This window comes from Agrilus planipennis, unplaced genomic scaffold (assembly GCF_000699045.2).
Source record: "Agrilus planipennis isolate EAB-ADULT unplaced genomic scaffold, Apla_2.0 scaffold5, whole genome shotgun sequence".
Lineage (NCBI taxonomy): Eukaryota > Metazoa > Arthropoda > Insecta > Coleoptera > Buprestidae > Agrilus > Agrilus planipennis.
The window spans coordinates 2,398,754-2,408,690 of NW_020442468.1; the positions used below are offsets into that span (position 1 = coordinate 2,398,754).

Here is a 9,937-nt window from a genome sequence, read left to right on the forward strand (position 1 = left end):
ATCGAATTATATATGTATTAATTTATATTTATTTTCTGTTTACTTTCTCTTAACGCTCGATATATCTGTGTATCCGTCGCATTGAAACTGGGGCAAACCTCGTTGTATAATTTGTAACCATTTCACCTTAGAAAGAAATATTATGATATGATGTAAACGTAAATGAATTTAAACTCAAAACAATCTAGTTTATAATGCCATATATTTGTTATAAACAGAGAAAATAAAAGAATGTTGAGTATGGTCGTCTAACGGCTAAAACATGAATTACCGCTTAAGGATGTTACGACAATGAATTTGAACTCAAAACAATCTACTTTATAATGCCATGTATTTGTTATAAACAGAGACAAAAAGGAATGTTGGGTATGGTCATCTAGCGGATAAAACGTGAATTACCGCTTAGGGATGTTACGACAATGAATTTGAACTCAAAACAGTCTACTTAATAATGCCATATATTTGTTATAAACAGAGACAAAAAGGAATGTTGTGTGTGGTCATCTAGCGGCTAATACTTTAATTATCGCTTAGGAATGTTACGACAATGAATTTAAACTCAAAATAATCTACTTTGTAATGCCATATATTTGTTATAAACAGAGAGAAAAAGGAATGTTGGGTATGGTCATCTAACGGCTAAAACATGAATTACCGCTTAGGGATGTTACGACAAAGTTACAAATAAAGCTATAGTAGACTATATGAAAAATATCTTACAAGCAAGAGTGAAGTCATTAGGGAGAGCGTTCTGGGAGTTCAAACATAGAGAACCATTTTATACGCTTTTTGTCGTAACATAACATTTCCTTACTTTAGACACTGGTCGTTAGATGACCCCTCTGAACTATGATTAAAGGAATCTTTATTTAAGGATGACAATGAGAACTGGATTAACTTAAAATATAAAGAAATTAGAATCACATTGTTAGTGGTTGATTCCTTGTTCCGAAAGTGCAATATATTTTGACTAAATCAACGAAGAAGGGAGGATACTTTATTGTTCAAATGTTTTTTTTGTTTTTGAAACGGTAGTAGTAACATTCCTAGCATTCGTTTTTTTTTTCTTGTTGTCATGGCTATTACAAATTGTACGTCAATTATTCATACAGAATCCATTAAGTATCCAGGGCTGTATCGAATGATTCTTCAACTATTAGTAAAAGAATGCAGTTACAGGTTTTATTGTGCTGCTTTTCACACTATTATTATAATCTCCTAAATGTATATATGTATGTGTAGTAATTCGCGTATAAAATATTACCAGGAATTAACCACTGCTTGTTTACGACTGCAAACGGTTTAGGATATGTCCGAACCCGAAAAAAAAGGAGCCAATTCGGTTCATTGAACCATAGACGTACACTAGTTTCTGGTCAGAGAAGTTCCTTGGCATTTCATTTCATTTGTTATTATTTCATCTTTGTCCATTACATTTGAACATTCCATCGCATTATTCGTTTATCATTAAACCAAATAATAATGATACCTGGTATGAATAGAACGAGACGAATAGCTAGCGCCATTTTTGATGCTTATTGACGAGATTCTTTTCAAAATTTCAATGGAATAGTGTTTTGTATTTGATAAGATAGAAAGTTAGAGCCACGATAATTAGCACATCATCAAAGCTCTGTGATTATACCTGGTAATAGTTCGTCTTCACAAAAAAAAAAAAAAATACCCAGTGAAACACGTTTTAATATTACATAAGTTAAGATTGAAATTTGTAAACCAATTGGACCATAAGATGAAATAATCAAACAGTAGATATTAAACATATGTGACTATTTGATTGAGAACCATGTACGAAGATGATGAAAAGAGTTGATGACTTGACATCTGATGGATTTGTTAGGATCAGCAAGCATTAACAAGAAATATTGTGCTATAATTACACTTTAAAACAGTTGAGGTATTTCCAATTAAATTCCAAATACAGCATTAAAACTGGATATCAAATCAAATTCCACACCTAGTTCGAAATTCTTCCTTGTAATTCGCTTAGCAATTTGAATTCAACGAACTAGAATCATTGTTTAAACTACTTTTCCAGTTTCAAGCAAAACTCATCACCATTAATAAACAATCTTTTACTATGAGACTTTTTAAAGGTAATTTTGCGGAAGATTAGATACATATCTTGTTGATCGTTTCAAATAATTCTAACATTCTTTTTACGCCATTACTACATTTTATTGTTCCATTAGAAGTTCCCGCAATAAATCTGCTAACACCTTTTTGTATCAGTCGTCGGCCTACGTCCGATTTTTCATTTGAAACTATAATTTTAGAAGACGATGTTAATAACCTTGGCAACTTATAATGAGGTTATTATCTTCGTGATATTACAGGGAATTGCGGCGGAATTATTATTAGGTATATCTACCAATTTCTTCTTTTCTGGTCAAAGAAGAGCGTTGCTAATTGCTGTTTTATGCGGTAATTACACAATACAATGTTCATCACCAAAAAACGGATACCCAGGGAAACTGTATCTCAACTTATACTACTTACTGCATAAGAAACCTGTTAAAAGAATAGTAACGCTTAACATTTGCAGTGTCTTACAATAATTCAGAAAAGTTACAGGTAACATCTACCTGNTTTCGGGCCATCTTGAGCGACCAGCTTCCCAAGATAGCCCAATACCAAGTTTCTAAAAAGTGTTTACATTTGTGTTAAAATGCCAAAAGCTTTACTACTTTTTTAGATATCTTGTTTCTCAAATAAATATATAACAACTTCCATTATGCTTTTTCTTTACTTTACTTATCTGCAAAATTTTACGATGTTTTGAAATTAAGTGGGCCTTCATTGGCGCCTGTACTTTACCCCATTCGTCCTTAAGTAGATAACCCAAAATTAGTACCTACTTATCTGAAAATAATCCTCTTACCTTAACGATTGATTTCATTGATTTTTGTTTCCATTTGTAAAAAATAGTGCATACCTACTTGAAAAAAAAAATAATTCCCTAAAGATTAATTTAGTGAATTCCGCCGATATCTTCCTCTTGGTATATTGCATACAAAGTTGAATTACTTGCATTAGTAGAAAGACAGATTCGCGATTTCTAGCGGACGCCCGGGGGTAGACCTTGGTCTTTTAAAAACAAAACCACAGCAAGCACCTGAAGAACATACTTACCGTTGGCAACAGTGCCACGGATGCCGCCGCCTTTAAAAGCAAAAGACCGAAGAAAACTAACGGACATAATATAAACCTTTGGAAGCGAATGAAACGACTCTTTATTTTGTCACGAAGTTCACCGATTCGCTCGAAATCATCCGCTAAAAAGATAACTAGAATGCGTTTTTGTTTTTTTTTTTCTTCTTTCGTGGTAAATATCTATCAATTTATGTCCAAACTAGTCACGTTTCGTAGGTACAGTGGTGGAACATGGATAATAATGTCAAAAACCCAGATTAACCAAAAATAATGAGCAACAATCCTTTTATATTGTAAAAAGATCATAATACAACAACTAATCTAATGATGAATGATCAGGTAATTCCTTTTTAATTAACATTGTGCTAATTGTAACTGTTTCCATTTTAAAATATCGGCCACCTAACGGACAGTAGACAAAATCCGCAGGCTATACGTTACGACAGCAAGAAGAAAACTGTAAATTGGTTTAAAAGTTTCAACGTTAAACTCCTTGTGAAACTAGGGGATTAAAATATTTGATTATGTTTAACGACCGTTTAATATCTAACTGAACAATCGAACTAATATTTAATTGTCAGGTGCTTACTCTTAATAATTGATCTTTGATCGAAACTATTGACGAGTTAGACACATTATTAAGAGATAGTCAAATGTTTTATTTTGTTTTACATTTAAAAGTTATAGTTAAACGTTATGTTCTTCCTTCACTCTCAGCTGATACTACTTTCATTATCTAATGTTTTTAGGTACTTCCCAGTTATACACCATTTATTTCTGTTTAAAAAACCCAAATTGACCCCTTTAATTTAATCTGTAAACAAATATTTAGGTAATATCTAACAATGTCACCGAACTCTTTAATGTTCTTCAGTAAATATTTATCATAATTTCGTTTTCTTTTTCTCGGATTTTCACTTGTTATTGTTTGAGTCATCAATAATGATTTCTCTATTTCCTGTTGACCGAGTTGGACCACAAATCGAGGCAATCCCACAATAATAAAGTGTATCATCAACTTGAGTGAGTAACACACACGTAATATATTCCTATTACGTCTAGGCCTGTCGCATGATGCGTCGCGGTTTTATGTTTGATTTAAAAACCAAAGACAAACCACAAGAACGGACTATTATTACAATAATTCACTTGATGATTATTACTATAAAAACAATTTAAAACACCGATCACCCGCTTGTTAACTTGTTTTATTGCTAATCGATTATAAACTTGGTGATATTCGGTTTACTTTATAGTTGTTTGTATGAGTTTCAAGGGTTGCGTACGTAGGTACCAAAAAATGGCACCAATGAGATGTTTGTTTTAAATTTAAACGAGTTGTTTTGTGATCAACTGTTAATAATGTACAATAAGTTTATTGATTATTGATTTATGTCCCTGACGCAACGTTCGGGCAAAAAGAAATGAAATAGTTCATAAAATATTCTTTGTTGTATGATTCGTTCGCTGTTTTTCATACGTGTGTATAAAATATATATATAGATAATTGTTAGCAATCCATAAATAACGATAATTCACTAATATAATAGGATTCCGAAAGAGCAGGATTGCAACATTACTCTGGGGGCATTAGTACGTCTTCTGAGCCGTTTTCTCCCCATAATTAACCGCATTCAGAACAGGTTTCAATTCGCACGCAGACAAATACTGAAGACGGATATTAAAACGGACTCCGAAGAATGCATAAGGCCTTTATAATTACCTTCTGTTATAAAACGACATTGCTGTTTATAGGGGTTCGAGCAACTATTAAAGTTTTTGCAAATGACGTGAATGAATTCGCATTCGCGATGGGCGGAACGCGAAGATACACAATTTTTCACGGGTCAAGACAATTACGTCACAACCGTCACGATTTACAACCGTCTCAAATTAAATTTTGATTGACATTAAAACTAAACGTTTGGGTATTTCACTTCCATCAGCTACCAATGCTGATGGAGAGGGAAGTCCCTCCGAATACGCTGGAGGAAAAGGCGGAAAGCCCCCCTGGAATGTGTAGGTTGTGGTGTTCGGGGTAAGACAAATGAGACGATCAAAATAAAGACAGAAGAATGTGGAAGATTATCTGTGGCAATATCTAAACCTCTAGACTGTTGTAGACCATGCCGCTCTCTTTTGGGTATTAATGCTGGTAGGGGGGGGGGCAATCTCACCGGACTACGCCGGAGGGTAAAGCGGAAAGTCCTTATCAGCCTCCTCATTTAGGAGTCGTGAAAATGAGTGAATGATGATTAGGGTGAGAAAGATGAGACAGATGAATTGAAGACAGAAGAGAGCGAATTATTAATTACCTAAGTTATCCAAGGAAGCCATATAGAAAAACATATACCAGGGCAGACTGACTCGAAATCGAACCAGTATCTTCCCAAATGTCAAGCAGTGGTCTAAACCTCTAGATTGCTCTAGACCATGCCGTTCTCTTGTGAGTATTAATGTTGGTGGGCGAACAATCCCACCGGACTACGCCGGAATGCCCTCGTCAGCCTCCTCCTTTAGAAATCGTGGAAATGTGTAAGTGATGGTTAGGGCGAGAAAGATGAGACCGATGGAATGAAGACAGAAGAGAGTGAATGATTATTTGTGGAATAATTCTGCCCCAGCATTTGCCTAGGTGATCCAGGGAAACCATAGAAAAATATAGACCAGGGCAGACTGGCCTGAAATCGAACCAGCATCCTCCCCAATGCCAGACAGTTGCCTAATGGTCTAAACCTCTAGACCATGCCGTTCCCTCTTGGGTGTTAATGCTGATGGGCGGGCAATCCCACCGGACTATGCCCTCATCAACCTTCTCTTTAGGAATCGTGGGAATGGATAAGTGATGTTTTAGGGTGAGAAAGATTAGATTGATGGAATGTAGACAGAAGAAGGTGTTAGATTATCTGTGGAATATTACTGCCCCAGCATTTTCTTAAGTGATTCAAGGAAACCACAGACAAACATCTGCCCTGATCTATGGCAGACAGACCCAGAATTGAACCGTGTTATCCTGAATTCGAAACAATAGACTAAATCTCTAGCCATGCCGCTCGGTTAGCAGCAATACACAGATAAACGTTGCCATAAAATAAAGTTATAGGCAGTATGTCGCCATCTGCAGCAGGTTTACCGAAGTTACCTCAGGTGTGCTAATGAGATCTAGTAATTTTTATAAATTACTAGCAATTAAATTCGAGATTGTGCGCATTATTAGTATTAGCGTGCTTTGTTTCTACCTCGCTCTCTCCACTCATACTAATTGTTGTTAGAAAAGGACATTTAATTTTTACAAATCCTGTATGTATATACATTTTATTCTATAGAGTTTATTTGCACCCTTGACACACACCAGCCCAAGCGTCATCGCATAGTCTCGCATAAAAAGTTTCACTTCAAAAACGAAGACAATTGATGTATGAGCGGGTTTCATTAATTTTAATTTTATTTATACATATAACAATATTTATTTTGATGACAACACATTCAAAGAAACGTAATTAATTAAATATGCTTCTATTAATCGGTTATTTACAAAAGATTTTGTGTGTTCTTAGCGGAGAATCCGCAGCTGATTGTGGGCAAGAAAAGAAAATTTATGATAATACCAGGAAGGTACATACGATTTCATTGTTTACCGTTGTTATTTACCATATTTAAACTAACATTTAATTTTTGACGTCTTGTAAATATTTGTATTTACTGTTTACCCAAGAATTGTAGATATGACTTAACGGTTTATGTAAATGCAGCTGCATTACCATATTACCAATTCTGTTTAGATATCTAAAGATCTAAAGTTAAAGCTACAAAGGACTAAATACAAACTTCTCGTTAGAATGAGATAATAGGTACTCTTCAGATGCCCAGGCACGAACAGCTTCTAAATCTACATATAAATATCATTCTGTTACGTCACAATGAAATGTAAGGGGTTAAAACGTTAGAAAATGCCAAAAAAACATAAGAACAAAGGCCTCCTGTTGTCTGTTAAATCAACTAAAGGAAGCAAATGTTACGACAATGTAGTAGAAAACTGTAACGGTAACATTTCCCTTTTGATTGGCCTTTAATGCTTCATTAACTTTCGGTTTTTCTTAATTTTAAAAAAGCACAAAAGTTATTTGAATATAACGTACAATGTGTATCATATTTGTACAATAAACAAATTCTTGACTATTTGGTTAACAGAATCTCGATATTTACAAACGGACACGTTAAACTGATCAAAAAAAAATTTTCGTTGAGTAATTACAAGATAATAAAAGACCAAGGTGTAAGTCATTGATTGCAGACTAGTAATAAAATGGGACATTTACAGTAATAAAAATTGATATGTTGTCTTCGCTACACGTGATTTTAAAATCATTAAAGTTCCATTAAAATTCTGTCGAAAACTACAAGTTATGCATGTGTAAAACGGTGTAAAACAAGCCATTTATTCATTTATTGAAAGCTTCGCGGCTGTTAACAATTAATTAAAATTCTGTCGCTTGTAATTTGATTGGCTGGGCCTAAATTTAAACACTCATAAGAAATATCACAGATCTTCAACTGCCTCTAAAGGTAATTAAGATAACCCTAAATTGCCTTAAACTACTATAAAAACGATTCTTTTTGATTACGGAAGAAATAAAACTACTTAATCTAGTTTTTCACAACGGTACCCTCTCTTTTGATCTTATTCCGAAACAGGAAGATCAATGTGGGTAACAATTTTTCAAATACAAATGTGTCAATAGCATGGTACATTTTTTGTCTTTTTCTTTCAATATCTGCTGGGAATTTCTTCGTTCCTTTTTTATAAGAAATCAAAAAAGTTGGGTCGTCTACTGACTGTTTAAAAATGGCCCCGGTGCCGTTTCTAAATGACAAATCGCATCACGATGGCTTTATTTGTTTTTATTATTTAAGATCAAAAAATGCCTTCAGTTATTCGATTTATTCCATTTCGGTCTTATTGGATCCATCCTCATGATCTTAGAGAGCAGTGCATCGTTTTGTAATCGTTCTAATAGCTACTGTTGCGAACAAACATTTTCATTAGATTTTCACATCCGTGAAAGTTAAAAATCAACTCAAAACATTAAAACAAACAATTTTATCTACTTGGTACTTCTCAAACAAATATGATTTATGATACTGTGGTACCTGATAATACAGGTACCAATAAATGTTAACAGTAATCTCTAGTACTACCCATGGAGGGAAAGCCGAATTTGATGACAAACCCAAACCTGGACCAGTAGTGAGAAGCCAAGTACAGGTTTGTCAATAATTGGTCCAAAGTTCGGCCAATCTTCAAGAGCCAAGGCTAGGTACATTAACGTTTCGCCAAGTTTGGTCCAATACTCGGACAACCAAGCATGCCAGTAATGGTACATTGTTTGGGAAAGCTTCAAATGCCAAGGCTAGGTACATTAACATTTCGTCGAGTTTGGTCTAATATTGAGCAGTCAAGTATAACCAAAGTTCGGTTAAGCTTCACCAACTCTTGATTTAGCATTGCCTCTTTAGTCGTTGATCAAGCTTGCCAACCAGGCGTGGGCCGAAGTAAAACCCAGGCGTTTGCTATACTTGGTCCAATAGTAGTTGCCAATCTTGGACCAGAATTGAGTATTCTTAGGACAAGCATGGAGCAAGCTTAGTCCTGCCATCACTTCCTACATGGCTGCAAGGTAGATTTTTTAAATTTCTTTTTTGCAAGATAACCCACGCTTCAGGAAAGGTTTTGGATCTATAATACTGCACCAAGTTACGGTAGAATCATAGACTATAACGGAACGAGCACAAAACTATTTGAGTCCATTCCAGTCGTATGCTTAAAAGAACGTTCTAAATATACAGATAAATTATGGTTATGCTTGTGTAGCTATCCAAAACGTGGGTTGTCCAAATTTAAGAACTTTTGTTTGCTTCATTCCCAACAAGGTGGCTGGTAGGCAGACAGTTCCGGAATCTTCCCGAATGCTAAACTATGATCCAAACTTCTAGATTTTAGACCTCGCCGCGCCGTTAGGTGTTTGTCCGTCCCTGTCAGGTGCTGCACTATCCACGGTCGTACTCGGCATTCTTGGTACAAGAATAGACGCTCATTTGTTCGGCAAACAAAAGTAATTTATAATTGTCCAAGAAAGAACGTATCGATAGTGCAAATGCAAGAACCGGCGGAGAGCAGTCATTAACGATTTATTTATGGGAAATTGTTCAGTCGAATGAATATCGCTGCCACTTTCCGTGTGAGAAATCTGGAATTATTATTGTACACCGCAGTCCACTATTAATAAATTTTAATGCGATACAAATTAACACCCACTTCGACACATAGATCTATTCACATTTATGAAACTGGGGACATTTTATGGCGCCAAAGCCAATAGCTACTAATTCAGGGACGTCGTTGCTTTTTTTCTCGAGCCCTGGTAAGATTAATGTCAAAAAGAAATAGGAGTCCCTTAATCCCAGGCTGACAAACTTATAATAAAACTTACAGCTAAACTCTCAAACATGATGTGCCTAAAAATTTTGATAACAGGTATGCGTACGCCATCTTAAAATTAATTCTAAAGTATCTGTAGAGTCATTGAGAGCTTGGACTTATCAGATTGTATCTCCTTCTGTCCATCGACATACGACAAATACATCATCATCATCATCATCATCATCATAAGGTCATCAGTCCTAAGACTGGTTGGACACGTACCTCCACTCTTTCCTATCCTGAGCTAAACTTCGCATTTCCCTAAAACTAGAACAGCCCACATCC

At 35.2% G+C, this 9,937-nt stretch overlaps 1 protein-coding gene across 3 annotated transcripts in view; it reads right to left on the reverse strand.

Annotated features, from left to right (window-relative positions):
- Positions 1 to 9,937, reverse strand: part of LOC108735588 — a 74,577-nt gene that overhangs the window by 62,471 nt on the left and 2,169 nt on the right. The gene's annotated exons all lie outside the window — the stretch shown is intronic.